General features: G+C 43.8%; 1 protein-coding gene across 1 annotated transcript in view; it reads left to right on the top strand.

The window, feature by feature from the left end:
• Positions 1-1375, top strand: part of SMPX (small muscle protein X-linked) — a 49717-nt gene extending 48342 nt beyond the window's left edge. The window contains 1 exon segment of the mRNA NM_001078687.2: positions 944-1375. The gene's annotated coding sequence lies outside the window, so the exon portion shown is untranslated.
• Positions 1376-17535: the final 16160 nt, after the last annotated feature.

The following is a 17535-nucleotide window of genomic DNA, read 5'->3' as shown; positions in this document are numbered from 1 at the left end:
CAGGAGGGGTTGGGATGGCCTTGTCTGTGCAGTTTTTTTTTTTTTTCTAGAGCCATTGGTAATAAAAAAAAAGTAGGCATTCTTTTTCTTAGAAAGGATCTAGCCCACCTACCTAAGTAAAACATACAAGAAATGACGGCAAAGAATGACGGCAAACAAATGGGTGAATGGTGTTCAACCACCCTGGCACTGCCAGAGCATTTAAAAGAAATGGCACCACCTCAACTAACCACTGCTACCTAACCAAGCACCCCCAAAACCAATGCCTTGAAACAAAAGCATTTATTACTCTGGCTCATGTTTGTAGCCCAGCCAGTCTAAGCTGGGCTCACTTATATATTGGGGTCTCTGGTCCACGTGCTGTTCATCCTTCTCCTGAAATCAGCAGGCGAGCCTGGGTGTACCCTGCTTGTGCCAATAGCAGAGGTGCAGGAGATGAAACAGAAATATGGGCTCCCTCCTGAGGTTTAGGCTCAGAACTGGCACACCATCACTTCTGTGCCTTCTGTTGGCTGAAGCAAGTCACATGGTCCAACTCAGGCACGAAGAATCCCACCCTACTCACAGTGGTGGGAAAGCAAAAGGTTACATGGCAATAGGGATGCTGCTAGGGAGGCCTGGAGGGTTCAAGCCATGAATGAACATTTGCCAGAGGCACCAGAGGGCCTGCAAGTCATAATCGTAGGGTTAGGATTATACCCTAATCCTTCAGAAGGAAGCCATCCTAATTTAGTTTGGAATTACTCACATCACTCAAGCCAGAGTTGACAGTCACACCTTTTACTCACAGTTCACTTTACCTTCATGGAATCAAGAGATGAGGTTTTCAGGTGAAAATGAAGCCTTCAATTTTGCCTTGTTCCTATCACATTGATTTACAAGCTGTCCCTAAAAATACCTCATGAAAACCAAACTAATGGCTCCTTTGGTTTTTCCTTTGCAGGCTTGATGTGAAGAATTGAAGAGTAAGAGAATGGATTCAAATTAAAGTAGCTCACTAAAAATTTTATATATTTGTATGAAGATTATGTACCTCCGGAATGCCTGAGACTCTAGCAGAAATGTCCCATTTGTACATTTATATCTCTTCCTTCTAGTTGGCTGCACTACTTGTTTTATCTTCATGTTTGGCAGCTTGCAGAGCCAGTCAGCTCAAGAACTCACTGCCTGGAGGGTGTGGTTTTTGAGGAGGGATATGATTTTCTGGAGAAGGATATGGCAATAGGCATATGGCAATAACAGTGATTTTGATAGAGAGTTCTCTAAGCTACTTCGCACACTATTTTGGTCAATATTTGGAATTGTATTTTAGTTCTTCACCTTCTGAATTATGTCAATAAACTTTTTATGAGTTCAAATAAATATGTGAGTAAACGTAAAATATGCATCTAGGCTACATGAATTTTCATACATTCAGGTAACTACATGTACCCCCCTGCCCCCGCATGGAGAGAAAGGAGATAGAAGCACCAAGCAAATGCCCATGTTGCCTAAGTGGGTGCTTCTCACTCTGAACTATTGGGGACCATGGGTAAGACTATGGCTGACTCATCATCGCAGATTAAGTTAAACCTTGCCTGAGACACAGGGCATCGCTGACATTCCTCCTTCAAGGACAGCTTGTATGGTGAACATGATTTCTCCCATAGAGGCTCAGAAATGATCTTGGTGCAGATGGAATAGAGTCCATGATAGGGCACAAAGTAAAGCAGAGCTGAGAGATCAGCAGGTAAGAGGTGGCAGGGCGGGGGGTGGGGGCAGCTCATACCTTAGCTGCCCAAAGAAAGATGAAACGTGCCTCCTGCTGCTAAGATCAAGAGTCTCTGAAATAATCGGAAGCTAAAAAGAATCACCCAGGGCCTGGCTAGAGACTGCTGATCTTCCCAGATGCCTCTGCAACTTCGCAGTAAGATTTGAGAGACCAGGTTCTCGAGATCACACTTTTAAAGACAAGTGTGTCACCTACCTGGGAGGCAGACACCCCCAACACCACTGACCTTTTTCCTCACTTCACTGCCTGCCATTTAAAAAAATCAGATGTACCTTTAAATATCCCAAGCATAAATTAGCCTTTAGCTTTTTTTTGTTTCATAGAGATGAGTTTCCAAAAGTAGGGCGGTCATTGCACACACGTGACTGGCTGCAGATTAAGGTGGTGTCTGATGGGTTTAGGTTTCCCTGAAGGGGTTGTGTGTGCCAGACATCTCGCTGGACTGTGGCTTAGTGTGCTGATCTAAATCTAAAAGAGAGATCCAGGGCGGGGAATATCAAGCAGAACAGTCATCTGTCAGCGAAACAGGTTATAAGTAATATAGTGATATGTTGCCTCAGGCCATTCCACTTTCCTAATTAGGGTAGTTGGGTAGGGTTACAAACTTTACCTCACTGTCCCCTTTGTTTATATATAAATGATCCATGTTTGGTTTCAAAATTAAACTCTGGCTTAATGTTATAGAAAACTGTCTTCTTATTTTAATGCAGTCTCCCAAATCAAATGTGCAGCATAGTATAGACCTGAGTATTTTGAGCTTTTCACTTAACATGTATTTGATGTTGTTAAGACTCAAATTCACTGAATGGGATTTAGTAAGGACCATAATCGATCAGTTGTTGGACAGTACATATAATCTAGGACAAGACAGATTTTATTTTCAATGAAGGTATAATTTAAGAAATTCACACATGTCATGCTAAATGGCCCTTTAAAAACGCATACATCACAGGGAAACAGTGCGATTATTTACCTTATAGGTTTGTCAACAATGATTATTATGCAATGTTGCCATGGGGGCGAAACAAGATACAAGTTGTTGAAGGTTCGTTAGGAGAGAGAGTGAGGGAGGGATCGAAAACTAGAAATAACACTGGTTTAAGTAATTAAAAGCAAGCACAGGTACAGTGGTGTGTTTTTAGTGCACGTGTTGTCAATGGTCCACCTCTCAGCAACGCTGCTGACAGGTGCAAAGTGCAGCCCCTCCGCCCTCTCAACTGGCCGCCCTTCTCAGGGAGGCTCCCCGAGTGCCGCGTGCCAAGTGCCAGGAGGAACATGGCACCTTCACCCAGAAAATCCCCTGGCGTCCCCTCCCCGGAATGGGATTTTCCTGTATTATGCTTGAGGCCTGAGTGAAAGGAGAAGCCCCCAGAGGGTTCAGGACCACACAGGACATTTGAAAATCTTCGCCCTCTGGAGCAGAAGGCACCTGGAACAAGCGAGGCTCTCTAGAATCATCTCAATCCCTCACTTATGATCTTTACATTTTTTTTCTTTTTTCATTTTGCTTTTCAGGGTCACACCCATGGCATATGGAGGTTCCCAGGCTAGGGGTCCAATCGGAGCTGTAGCTGCTAGCCTACACCAGAGCCACAGCCAACGCAGGATCCAAGCCGTGTCTTTGACCTACACCACAGCTCATGGCAACGCTGGATCCTTAACTCACTGAGCGAGGCCAGGGATTGAACCTGTGCCTTCGTGGATCCCAGTCAGATTTGTTTTCACTAAACCACGACAAGAATTCCCCTGATCTTTACATTTCAAGAGCACAGATTGGAGGCTTTGCTTCCATGGTAACTTCCCAAGTAGCTGAATGACACAATAGAATTTTTAAGTGAGGCCCAGGGCACTGGGGCTGGTAATCGCCCCAACGAATCCCTCATTTTCAACCAGAGCAGATAGAGGATTTACACGCAGCCTCCTGTGATATTAGGTCCCTAGAAGGAGCACTGCTGATGTGGCCATGCCAGCCTATGATGCTCCCTCTCCTTCGCTCTTGGCTGATCCAGAATTAGGTTCTCCCCTCTGAGGTAAGAAAGGTTTGGGGGAATGGGAACAGATCTCATTTGGATTCAAGGACTACAGGTTGGTCAATTAAAACTAGTGATTAATTAAAACTAGGGATTTTAACCTGCTGCTGAACATATATCAATGGGGCCCACAGCCAGTTCCTTGCCTCACCTACCATCAATGAAATTCCTGTGCTTTTCCAAAGGAGATGATACATTGTCCTAACATTCAGATGTGATTGTGTATTCAGTCAACAAACCACGCACAGGGGTACCACTCTGGATAAATCTACCTGCCAGCACTTTGCTGGACAAAGAAAACCCTTAGCACGCAGAGTTCTTTTTTTTTTCTAAGCAAATAATCAAACCTGCTCAGATCCCACACTGAAAGCAAATCATATTTGTCAAATATATATATATATATACATATATATATATGTGATTATAAAAGAGGGGATTCAGCTGTAAAGTAAGATTATAGCCTTAACAACCCCATCACCTAAAGGTGTTCTTCAAAGAAAAACCACCTCAATTAAGCAACCATTTTCAAATTCTGGGATGCCCTGGCCCTCATATCCCTCAACCCCATGCTTGTTTATTAAAGGAGAAAATAACTCCCATAACATTTGACTTCGGTGCAAAATAATTCAGCGTCACCCGGACTAGGAGACATTGCACTATCAGATAACAAGGCTCTTTTTTTATGACCTGCTCTTCCCCTGGTTCGGTGAGGATATATTCAAGATGCAGATTCCTGGGGGAAGTGGAGCTCTTCCCTTGGGCTTCAGATGCCTGCAGAGGAGCTGCAAAGCAAAAGCAGGTCTGCTCTCTTAAAATCTAATTTTCAAATCTGATCCCCAGTTGGGTGGAGCAACGGGGAGCTCCAGGAGATGCAGGCAGGATTTCACCCTGGTGGGCGGGCTGCTCTCGACAAAGAGAACAACGGCTCTTGGCTTCTCTGCAAACTCTTCCTGCTCCTTAATAATGCTCACGACCCTATGGTGCACTCAACAAGACAGGGTCCTAGAGGAATTTCTGTTCAGAAGCATTTTGGAACATACCGACGCTGACTGCACCCGCCCACACAGGCCACGCTGCCTCACAGCTAATGGTAGGCTTTTGGCAAAAACAAACAAAAAAACCCACAAAAAGCAGTAAAAAAAAAAAAAAAAAGCCACAAACGGGGAAGATTTTGAGGTTTCTTTATAGCTTTGTTTTGTTCTGTTTTATACTGGGTCTTCTGGCTCCAGCCACACACACACACACACAGATTCTTAGGCTCAGGCATTTCTCACCCTCCTTCACCTCTGTCTCGGGGGCTGGACACTCACTGGGGCCTGGATGTTTCCACTCACTACTGGAAATCAGGCCTTTGTCTAGTGTTCTAAAATCATGTGGGTGAATCCAACTTTATTATCATTTCTTTAAAATGGTATGCTGCATGTGTTTCAATTTGCAGGCAAGGAAACAGGCAGAGCTGTCTCTAGTGATTAATAACAATTGTGCAGAGACCAAGACTCCTTAAATCGTAAACACCAAAAAAACAAAAACAAAATCCCACCCTATCCCAAACTTAGTATTTTCCACATCTTGAAGTCATTGCCAGGCATCATGGCTGTGATGATGATGGCTGAGGAGGATGGGGGAGGGGAGCTCCACTTGGAATCCAGGCCTGAGTGCGCATGTGCACGCGTACACACACACACACACACACACACACACACACACACACACACACACACACACACACACACACACACACACACACACACAGTGGGGAATGCGAGAGAGGGGGAAATAGCCAGAGAGACGTCCCCTAATGAAAGATCCAGTGGGCTCCAAATTGCGTAGTCAGATCCTGGTTCAACACTGGGACTCCCAACCTATAGATTCAACATTTTGACCTTACTTTACTGATCACCTATTTCCCCAGACTTCTCGAAACATTCTCTTTACCAGTTTGAGAAAGGAACTGTCCACTCTCCGTGGCTCTAGAACGTTCCCATCTGGATAACTGGACTCTGGCTGCAGCTGCTCTACCAAAATGGCAGTGGCATTCATTTCCTTGGAGAGCCTGCTCCCACCAGAGGCTCTACCACTGTCTGCCATCCTGTAGTCATTCGTTCCATTTGGCCCTGGATTTAAACAATAACGCCTATTGCTGGCTGGAAAATGAACCGTGGGAATTGGCATGTCTGTCAACGAGAGGTCATCGGGAACGGCACTGGCAATGGCCCACTGTGTCCCCCAGACCTTTCGTTTAGAGGCCGAACAGAGGCAATGATCTCCAACAGATGCACCATTAGGCAAGACCTACATCTGAAAGCTCTGTTGATTCAGACACTCAGTAATTAAGTTGTGGGCCAGCGAGCACATTATCTGCAATCAAACATGTCCCCGATCAGCGATTAGATGGGCCAACATGTGACCTCATTGTCTCTGCCGAAGGATGATTATGCAACAGTCTCTTGTCCTCAGACAGCATGGTTATTTGCCAACTTTTGATCCCAGTAAATAAGCTGTGATCACTTGCTATGGTTCTGGGAATCGGATTTTTAGAACGACTGACCTTTCCTCTGGAGGCCTGATGCATTTGACCCGATTATGGATGTACTAGGAACTCGATAGCGAACCAGACCCAAGGTCAGGAGAGGTGGGAGCTACGAAGAACGAAGCATGGCTGGCTGAGGGGGCGGTCTGGGGTCACATGACTTTACCCACATCAAGACAAAGCAAGTCTGTTTTTAACCTTCAGAGCTGTCTTGCTGCCTAAGAGGCAGTAAAGAGAAAGGTGTGCCGAAGGGATGGGGTGGTGGAGGGGAGGAGAGAGAGAATGAAAAAACACGAGAGGGAGAGAGAAGAAGGGAGGGCAGGAGAGTGCACTCGCTCTAGAGCTGAGGTCACCTAGGAAGATTCTGTGGCTTCTTCATCTGGCTGAAAAGGGGAAACCTATCTGTTTCATGCACAATCGAACACTCATCATCTATTTTCTTCTGAAGGGTAAGGAGGATGCATGAGGGCTTCCAAGTGCATGTGGTGAAGTCAAGTGAGGACTAAAAGATAATCTGGCTTGGGGTGACCTGAGACATCTAAATGTCACATAGTCTCGAATGCACATGTGACCTGGAACTGCCCTACGGTGACTCAGGCCCCAGTCCTTTCTTAATCCCTTAGTTGCTCTCCTTACTCCAGTGAGATTAACAGAGCCCTGGCCTCGCCAAGCGGCTCCGGGTGGCCCCCCACCTCCTGCTTTTAGCTTTCAGGGGCTAGCACTGAAGTGAAGTTCCACCCGGTTTAAGAGCTTGGTCTCTGAACTCAGACCCCTCTGCATTTCAATCCCAGATGCTCTATTAGAAAGAGTCACAATCTTTTCAAATGCTGCATGTGTTGTCAAGAGTAAACTGACAACCCATTTAATAGGCCGGGAGCCTCGATCCAGTATAGGGCCAGGCAGTGTCGGAGCAAACAACACTGCACTGTGGTGGCCCTCCATGCAGACGCTTTCAGAGTTTGATGGATATGTTTGATGAGAGCTAAATTATAGGGGAAAATTACCAACAATGATTTAAGATGAATCTATCTATCTAGTGATTTAAGTCATGCTTCAAATCATTTTGACTTAATTGAAATCCCTCACAATCCAGATTCCTCGAGGGTAATGAGCACATCAATAAACATTTTTAGGGAGGTTTGCTTCTGTTTTCATTTCTTTCCCCAGCAGCAGACTCTGAGACAAGCATTTAAGTAACAGTAGCTTATCTGGGCAGAGAAGGAAATAATAGCAGGGGCTTCGAAGATGAAATAAGGCAGGGAAGGGAGCTGAAGAGCGAGGCTGTGAAGCCAATTTTAACTATGGGGTTACTGGAGCTTCATCCTGCCGGGGAAGCTCTGTGGGTCTGAAGAGAACACATGGCCCAGAGTGGTCCCAGCTCAAGCCAGGGAGCTGGTACTTTTATGTGCCAGCTCCCCTCTATCGCCGATTGAGAATCACTTGCTCCAGGTGACAAAGCCCACGTTGCAGGTCAGAGAAAGCCCCTGACTAGGAAATGTGGTGACTGGCAGGTTGGAAGCTGGGTCACATGATGAACTGTGGGAGCCAAGAGAATACGAGTGAAGCACAGGACCTGCTATAGCTTCTGTGCACAAATGGCAAAAAAAGGAATTCTTGTTGTAGGTCACAGACATTTTCTACTGAAAATGTGACTGGCTAAACCTACATCATTACTTTAATTCGGGAAGTGAATTATTCCTGGAATTCTCCCGCGACAAATCAGGGGCAGAACATCTCCTGGATCGGGCAGTGGCTTCCTGGTTTTTTTCCTACAAGGGTAACCATTTTGAAACAATAGTAATGATGAAAATCAAACAAAAACTAGAAATTCTACAGGACATCCTACGGCAATTTCACAAATACCCCTACCTCTGCATAGTTTCCAAACTATATCTTCCTCATAATGTTCTAACGATAAATCCAGGGAAGCATACATCTCTCTGTGGTAAATATAGATATAAACATACCTGGGTAAATAGAGATAATATTACATGACTGATGACACTTGCTCTCCACATACAAAACATGCTTGACGACTATCACTATGAGGATTTGCTTTTATTTTTAAAATACATGTATCCCTAGAAAAGCAGCTGATCAGCTTCAGATTTCCCTTTTCTGTAAAAGCAGCATGTGTTCCTCTATCAGGATTTTTTGAAAGTGCCAATAAAACATCTGCACTGTTAAACCCCTTGGCCCCAAAGCACCCCAGACTGTCAGTCTTGTTTATGTAAGTCATTGCAAAACTGTACACGACTTGGGGCTTAAGCATCGGTTCAATAAGAAAGCACCCTTGAATAAATTGATAAAAAGAGCAAAAGAGAAAGGAGACTTGAACATAATGTGTAATCGATATCAATGATTTGGTAGCCTGCTAGGCTCTGCAGTGAAAATGGCAAATGAGGTAATGGCATCAAGAAGGAATAGGAAATGAAAGCACCAGCAATGGAAACGTGCTTCAGTAGATGATTATATGATGTCCTGAGATGCTCTGAAACTGAAGTGTGGCAAGCAAGTTTCTTCCATTGAGTGGCTCCCCTACCAGGGTGATTTGGTGGTGACGGGAGCAAAGAAAAGAGCAAAGGTAGTTGCAGTACTGTCAATGTAAAAACATCTTTTTTTTTTTTTTTGGCCACACCCATGGCATGCACAGGTTTCTGGGCCAGGGATCCAACCTGCACCACAGCAGTGACCCAAGCCACAGCAGTGACAATGCCAAATCCTTAACCTGTAAGGCCACCAGGGAGCTCCAAAAATGGCCCCAAAGTGGCAGAGAGCTAGATGTCCAGTGATATTCCCTCTTCCTCCTCTTGCTCCACAATAAAATCTCTAAATTGTAACTGGCTGCACAGCTACTTCTCTTGCAGCTCATGGAGGCCCTGTTACTAAATTCTGGCTGATGGTCATTAAGCAAAAGCACTGTTTATAATTCGTGGTAAGTGTCCCTGGAGGGAGAAGTCAGCTACTTCTTTCTTCCCCTTTTGCTCTTTCCTTCTAGCTGCAATGAAGATGTAATGGTTGGGACAGGAACAGCCATATTGAGCCACGAGGTAGAAGTTGTATGGTTTTAAGAGCCTAGGTCCATAGAGCCACCATTGTGGACTTGGGCTGCCTAGGTCTTTTTTTTTTTTTTTTGGTCTTTTTAGGGCCACACCCGCAGCATATGGAGGTCCAATCAGAGCTGTAACTGCCAGCCTACGCCACAGCAATGCAGGATCCTTAATCCACTGAGCAAGGCCAGGGATCAAACCTGCAACCTCATGGATACTAGTCAGGTTCATTTCTGCTGAGCCACAGCAGGAACTCCCTGTCTACATTTCTAAAGGAAGAAAAAACCACTACTTTGTCCTTTGGGCTATGTTACAGCTGAAATTTACTTTGACTAATATAAAGGTTATTCTTCCTTGGAAATGAGTATGGGATCCTGTGAGTTATTTGCTGGAAGAGATCTTCCTTTTTGACCTGCCACTGTACTCAGTTCTTACGATGGGAGGTCCAGTCTTTCTGAGTCTCTTCCTGCTTCCCTGCACAGAACCACACAGAAAAGACAGACACTTGCCTCCTTGGAAAGCTAGAGGGTGGGCACGTGCATGAAGGCAAATGGACTCATGTGAGTGTGGGAAAAGAAAGTCAACAGTTTAGAACTTAGCATTCATTCCAGACTGACGGGAGTGGTCTGCCCAGTCTAATGTCAGCAGTGCCTGAGGCAAGGCTCAGTATGGGACAGTGGGACACTGGTGGCCTAACTCAACTTTACTATGGTATGGTTTTCTGTCCTCCTCATTTCTTACTGTTTTTCTAAGCCTGTTTCTCCAGCACCCCCACTGAACATGTGGATTATCCAACATCCTTCCAGTGATGGGTCAGTATCTCCTGCTTACAGTCATAAACCTGGACTTAGAAAGGTTGCAGAACAAGTAATGTCCTCATGCAGAAGCCCTGAAGCTTTCTAGTAGGTTCTGTTAGACTGTGCCCTGTGCTCCATTAGGGAGCCCTGTGCTAAGTGGTCATTCAGAAAAGCGACCGAAACTGAGGGGGTTTGGCAGATGAACAATTCGGGGTTGCAGAAGGCTGGGAGGTGGGATGTGAGCAGAGGATATGCAAAGCCAGGTGAGATTGAAGCACAGAAGATGAGGGTTACATGGTGGTTTGGGCTTTTTGCAATGGTGGAAGAAATTTGCGACACAATGACCTTAGTCCTGGTGGTCCTAAGGCAGCTAAGGGTGAAGGGGAGTTGGGAAAGGTAAGTGTGAGAGAGACGGGACCTAGAGCTGTGTGCAGCACCTTGATGTGGGATCTCCATTCCCAGACCAGAGATTGAACCCAGGAAGCAGCAGGGAAAGCTCCCAACGCTAACCACTAGACCACCAGGGAACTCCCCCAATGTGCTTTTTCTTGCTTCCTCAGCATGCAATGGCCAGTGAAGTACAAGAAATCCAGTGGAGGTGGGGGGTGGGCTCCCCATCCAGCAAATTTCAGGGCGCCCCTGCTGGTGGTTTCCAGCAAGTTCTACTAATAGAGGCTTCCTAGTGAGTTTCACTGACATTCCAAGCATCTGGTTTCCCGCTCGCCCCTTCTGACCTGTAGCATCTCAGGGAACTTCTCTCAAACCCAAGGCTACAGTCACACCCTCTCCACCACGGTCTGAATCACAGGCTTGGTGGATGGGCTTCTTCCAGATTGCTCCTTCCTTAGCCTAGAAGTAGAGGCTGCCATACTATTTTGTACCTCATCTCCTGGTACTGGTTAATAATGCTTCAAATTCCCTGCCCCACCTCCCCCAGTGACTATGTGGTTTTTCTCTTAACTTTCTAGAAAAAGCAACTCAATAAAGAGACAATTCTTACTCTCTACTCCTTTGACCCTTAGAGTTACATCCAGTGTTCTGGTGGCCAATGATCTAGTCTCCCAGAAAGCTTTTTTTTTTTTTTTGGCTTTATTTATTTTTAAAAACTTTTATTGAAGTATAGTTGAGTTGCAATGCTGTATTAACTTCAGGTGTATAGCAAAGTGAATTGGTTTATATACACATACACACTTTTTCACCCATAAAGTCATTACAAGCTATTGAGTAGGTTTCCCTGAGCTACACAATAGGTTCTTGTTAATCGCCTATTTTTATTTTTAAAGCTTTTTCTTTTGTCTTTTTAAGGCCTCACCAATGGCATATGGAAGTTCCCAGGCTAGGGTCAAATCACAGCTGCCGGCCTGAGGCCCAGCCACAGCATCTGTGATGTACACCACAGCTCGTGGCAATGCTGGATCCTTAACCTGCTGAACAAGACCAGGGATCGAAACTGTCCTCATGGCTATTAGCTGAGTTCTGTTACCCCTGAGCCATGATGGGAACTCCTAATCATCTATTTTTATGTTGTGAGCCACATGGGAAGTCCATATAATCATCTATTTTTAGAAGAAGGCTTATATACACAAGTCTTTCCAGGTTGGTCACTTATCAATCAGCAAAAATCTGGGGAATGTATGTAGAAATGAGATTGCAAGGCCAAAAATACTTTGTATTAGGCTGAATTAATCAATATGGGTCCACTTATCAGGGATTATAGATCCAGCAGGCTAGCTCAAGAAGCTGAAAGCAGTTCTAATAGTTTACTTGGTTGGTTACCTGGATTCCAATGGCGTTCACTTTAAATGAGGCTGAGATGCAAGAAATTTATTTGCAAGGATTCCAAAGGCTCATGGGAGTAGAAAGCTTGCGTTCATTTCTTTAGTGTCTTTCCACTAATGTCACATGAGAACTGCCCAGAAGACAATCTCTTCCCTCACAGCCTTCAGAAATAAATTGGTGAGGGGCGTGCCCTTCTTAGTAGACCACAGTTACAGACAAGAGATGATATGTGGAGATGGGCTTCCCTGTATCAATGTGTCCTACCATTAAAAGGCCAAGTGGCACTACTTCACCACCAGAAGCAAGATGATCATGGTTACCAGAGCGGGAATCAGAAGGGTCTGAACTACAGGGATCTTTCACGCAGTAATGGAATGATCCTCAGATGGCCAGGTCCTTAGGTCATGGGTAGTCTACTAAGGCTCTATTTGATTTTGACAACAACAGCAACATTCTACATCTGGTTAACAAGGGTTAGACTTGTGCCCTCAAAGGAAAATACTGAGTTGAGACCTTTTATCCAATTCTAAAATCTGAGTCCCACAGCTCCCAGACTAGAACTCCCTGAATGAAGGGGAGGCTGTAGGTACCCAGAAGCAACTTTGCAAAGACCTCCCTTGTACCTCCTGGATCTCCCTTCTGGCCCTCATCAGAAAGACTCCATCATTTACCAATGTAAATGTGCACTGGGGGAAAAGAAAATCACATACATCTTTGGGGGATTACTGGACACTGGATCTAAGATAACACCAACTCCCAAGGGCTTGAAAAGTTACTGTGGCTCATTAGTTAGACTTGTCACAAGATAAATCCATGTTGGACAGGACTCCACCTCATGGTAATGCCTACAGGACACTGAACCCAACTTCAGGTTGTTTCTTCAGTTCCTATGTACTGATGAAATACATTCTCAGGAACTGTGGCAGGTTTTATTTTCCCAAGATAGCTGCAATGCTATCTCCCATCCCAACGGTGTTTAAAAACATCAACTGGTGACTACTCTAGTAAGAGGTAGAGTCTATTTCTCCACTGCCTTTAATGTGGGTGGTCACAGTGACTATTTTGATCAATAGAATAGGGCAGAAGCAATGCCATGCCACTTGTATGTGTAACCCTTAATTGGCCAGGCACTTCCGCTCTTGGAAGGCAACTGCCCTGTAAGCAGGGCAACTATCTTGAGACCACCACACCGGGACAAGGCCAAGTCAATATGAGATGTCACATGGAAAAATACAGACACAAGTCAGATGTGAGCAACTAGTTTGACAGTGAGGATGGGCTTTGCCACACACATGATGTGGCAGACACTTTCTGTAACTTGAATGGGGTGAAACTGCACTTCCAAGCTTTTGATGAAAATATAACTAAGGCATGTGCCAATATACACAGACTTTATAGTATAGTGACAAATAGAAGTATTTGCTAACCTCTTCTTAGTTTAAAGGCTAAACGAGATGCTTGATGGACAAAGAACAAGTAAAATTAATAGTATTAAGTCATAGTAATGTCTTTTAGTATGCTTTCAGAAGTAAAGCAAGTAAATGATGCAAAGAGTAGATGACAATTTATTTCTCAAGTCATATAGTTCTAAGTTTTTGCTTTCGACAGAATTGAAAAACCTTATCAGCTGAAAGCTGATACATTATTCTAAAATAATTTTAATTGATAGATCACCATGTTACATTTAACACATACTTGGAAAGAGTTCAACAAATTGAGTGACATTGGTATAGCAAAACTCCTCCATTCCTATATACTTATTTATGTGAGCAAGATTTTTGGAACTCACATCCCTAACAATGAAAAATCAGGAATAAATTGTTGAATTATCACTGAACCCTGCCTCATTCTAGCAGTAAGTCATATTCACCCATGGATAGACACATAAACTTATTTTTTTCAATCAATATTTTACTTCTATATTACTAAGAAATTCAATTTTAATTAAATTTTGCTTTTGTGTTTTATGATTATCAACATTTATATTTATGTTGTTTTGGTCAAGTGTATACCAATAGTTGAAATTATATATACATATGCACAAAAATTTGAGGAAAAATTATTTCAATATTTCAAAACTTAAAAAGCAGTTTTAAGTCAGTAAAGCAGTCATCATGTCATTGGTGAATGAATGAAGTTCTGTTATACATTTTCATGTTTTTTACTTCATTTTACTATTTTAAGGCAAACAGAATGATCAACCAATACCCATGTCAGAATTACACTCATTAATTAATGACTCAAGCAACTTCCTGACTTGATCAGATAGTTCCCAGGGCTTTTATGTGTAGTCTGGTTCTGTCAAATGATGGTCCAACTGTGACCATAGGTTGGTAAAAACAACAGTAACAACAACTAACAACATCCCCCCCACTAAAAGTAAAAACCCAACCCTTGACAATCAATTGGCTACATGGAATTTATAATCAAGAGCACTGTATATTTTATTATTTTTTTTCTTTTTGCATTTTCTAGGGCCACTCTCACGGCACATGGAGGTTCCCAGGCTAGGGGTCAAATTAGAGCTGTACCCACTGGCCTACGCCAGAGCCACAGCAACGTGGGATCCGAGCCCTGTCTGCAACCTACACCACAGCTCATGGCAACGCTGGATCCTTAACCCATTGAGCGAGGCCAGGAATCGAACCCGCAACCTCATGGTTCCTAGTCGAATTCGTCAACCACTGTGCCACGATGGGAACTCCTATTTTATTATTTGTTTTAAAGTATGTGCTAAACATCCTTCATATAAGAGAGCTGGTTAGACCTTACCAGCACACTGTTGCCAGCTCAGGTGGGGCTGAAGCTAATGGGCTCATGATGGAGTTGTAAATACTTCATCATCAGATCCAGAAACAAAGACACAGCTTAGACTTAAGATTCTTTTCCTCACTGTGTCACTTATTTATACATTTTAAAGTGCTTGCTCTTTCTTATATTTTTCCTTTACAATGCTCTGGTGGTTGAGAAGGAATTATGACAAATAGATACCCCCTCAGGTGCCCTGGGGAAGGGCTAGAAGGAGTTACGCTTTGAAGTGGCAGCACTGTAAAAGAGAGAGAGCAGGAGCTGTGAGCTGTGGTGTAGGTCGCAGAACTCAGATCAGATCTTGTTTTGCTGTGGCCGTGGTGTAGGCCAGCAGCTGTAGCTCCGATTGGACCCCTAGTCCAAGTGCAGCCCCAAAAAGAAAAAAAAAAGAAGATGCATGAGAAGACGTCTTCTGGGATGTTGGGACAGCCAAAGGGGTGGAGAGCTCCATCCACCTTGTACCTTCCCTATGTCTGGGAATGGCTCACAATCTAAGTCTTGGGGGGGGGGAACAATAGTCCTGCCTCTTACTGAGAAACTAAATTATGTGCCTTTCCTGTGGCTGGAACTATTTTTTGCATGCTACCTAAGCTGAGAAAAGTTCACTCTTCCCACGTGGGATTCTGGATCTGGAGGTAATATGGAACAGTAGCCATGGTGGCCAGTTTCCAGACATGACAGGCAGGGGGCAGGTAGGTGGCATCAGTGGTTCAGAAGTGGGCTTCTTTAATTGACTCTTCCTATGATATAATTTTATCAGTGGATCCAGTTGCTTGGCTTCCTTTGTTTACTGCCCATTCTCAGAGCCAATTCTCCAGACCTTCGGGTTAATTCTGTGAGCTATTCAATAAAGTATGGCAATAAATCCATTTTCTTCTTCAAGCTAGGAGAGTTGGTTTCTGCTGCTGGAGTTAATAAAATATGCCCACAAGGAAGCCTTTTAAAGGATCATGCCAAGAGTTCTCATTATGGCTCAGCAGGTCAAGAAGCTGACTAGTATCCATGAGGATGAGGGTTCGATTCCTGGCCTCGCTCAGTGGGTTAAGGATCCGGCATTGCCGTGAGCTGTGGTCTAGGTCACAGATGCAGCTCAGATCCTGCGTGGCTGTGTCTGTGCTATAGGCTGACCCCTGCCTGGGAACTTCCATATGCTCTAAGTGTGGCCATTAAAAAAAAGAAATAAAGGCTCATGCCAAGATTCTAAAAGGCAGGCATTTTCTAATGATTCCTCTGGTTAGAAATCTCTTGCTGGGAGATTGAGAAGAGAATTAAGGCTGTGGATGTGCCTGGCTGTTTAGCTTAACATTCATGGGAAATGACCAAGACAAATTACTAAATTGCTCACAAGTTCCTTCTGTTCTCCTACGCCTATATCCATTTCATTTTGAACATCTTCTTGCAACAGTCATACCACTGTGTCACATTTTTACAATAGGGTTGGTCAGGCAGAATAATTTCTGATGCCCATCACACTGAGGACTTTGTAGAAATAAACACCATCACAACTCATCTTGGGCAAGTCAACAGTCAGGCTAGATGTTCCCAGAGTAAACTGACCACCAAAACTTGCCAGGTTTCTCATCTTTTAACCTGTGGTTTGTGCTAAACAATTTTAGTGCCATTGACTTTGATTGTTGTCTGGCTCAAGTTCACTTCTGGAGATTCTGGAGAAGAGTCTGCTTCCAATTATATTTAGGTCATTTGCAGAATCTCGTCTCTTAAAGTTATATGGTTGAGGCCCGCATGTCCTTGCTGGCTGTCACCCAGCAACCTCTCTCATCTCATTAAGGCCATCAGCATCCCTCTTCATGTTACCCTTTCCATCTTCATTCTGTCAATGGCACAGCATCTTTTCTGCCTCCAGCCAGAGAAGCTTCTCTGCTTCAAAGGACTCATGTGATTAGATTGGACCCATCTAGATAACACAGGATAAGCTCTGTTTTAAGGCCTGTAACCCTAATTACATCTGCAAAGCCCCCTTTACCATATGAGGTAACATACTCAAGGTTTGAGGGCTTATAGCATGGACATCTCTGGGGGAAGAGTCTACCTACCACAGCAATTCACTGTCAGTCTTAGATAAGGAATCCAAAGGTGAGGTTTCCTTACCACTTCTGTTAAGCCGAGGCTAAAGCTTAAGCAAGGAAGTCAAAGACTTAACTACGGTGCAAACTATAAAATGTTGATAAAGAAAACTGCAGATGAGGCAAAGAAATGACAAGATATCCCATGCTTCTGGGTTGTAAGAATTAGTATTGTTACAATGGTCATACTGTTCAAATCAATCTACAGCTTTCATGTAATCCCTATCAAAATACCCTTGACATTTTTCATAGAACTAGAACAAATAATCCTAAAATTTATATGCATCCACAGAGGGCCCAGAACTGCTTAAGTAATCCTAAAGGATAAGAACAAAGAAGGAGGCATAATCCTTTCAGATCTCAGACTATACTACAAAGCTATAGTAATCACAACCTGTGGTAATGGCACAAAAACAGACATCTAGATCAAATGAACAGAATAGAGAGTCCAGAAATAAACCCATGCACCTGTGGCCAATTAATCCATGAAAAAGCAGGTGATAATATACAATGGAGAAAACAGTGTCCTCAAGCAGTATTGGGAAAGCTTGACAACTGCATGTAAATTAATAAAGTTTGAACATTCTCAAAAATACTGTATACAAAAATAAACTCAAAATGGATTAAAGATCTAAATATGACATAAAACTCCCATAAGAGAACACAGGCAAAACATTCTGACATAA

Source organism: Sus scrofa, chromosome X, assembly GCF_054392235.1.
Source record: "Sus scrofa isolate SSC_HxYL_T2T_F1_AM1 chromosome X, Sscrofa_HxYL_maternal_Yorkshire_Landrace_v2.0, whole genome shotgun sequence".
Lineage (NCBI taxonomy): Eukaryota > Metazoa > Chordata > Mammalia > Artiodactyla > Suidae > Sus > Sus scrofa.
This window is presented reverse-complemented; position numbering and strand designations above follow the sequence as displayed.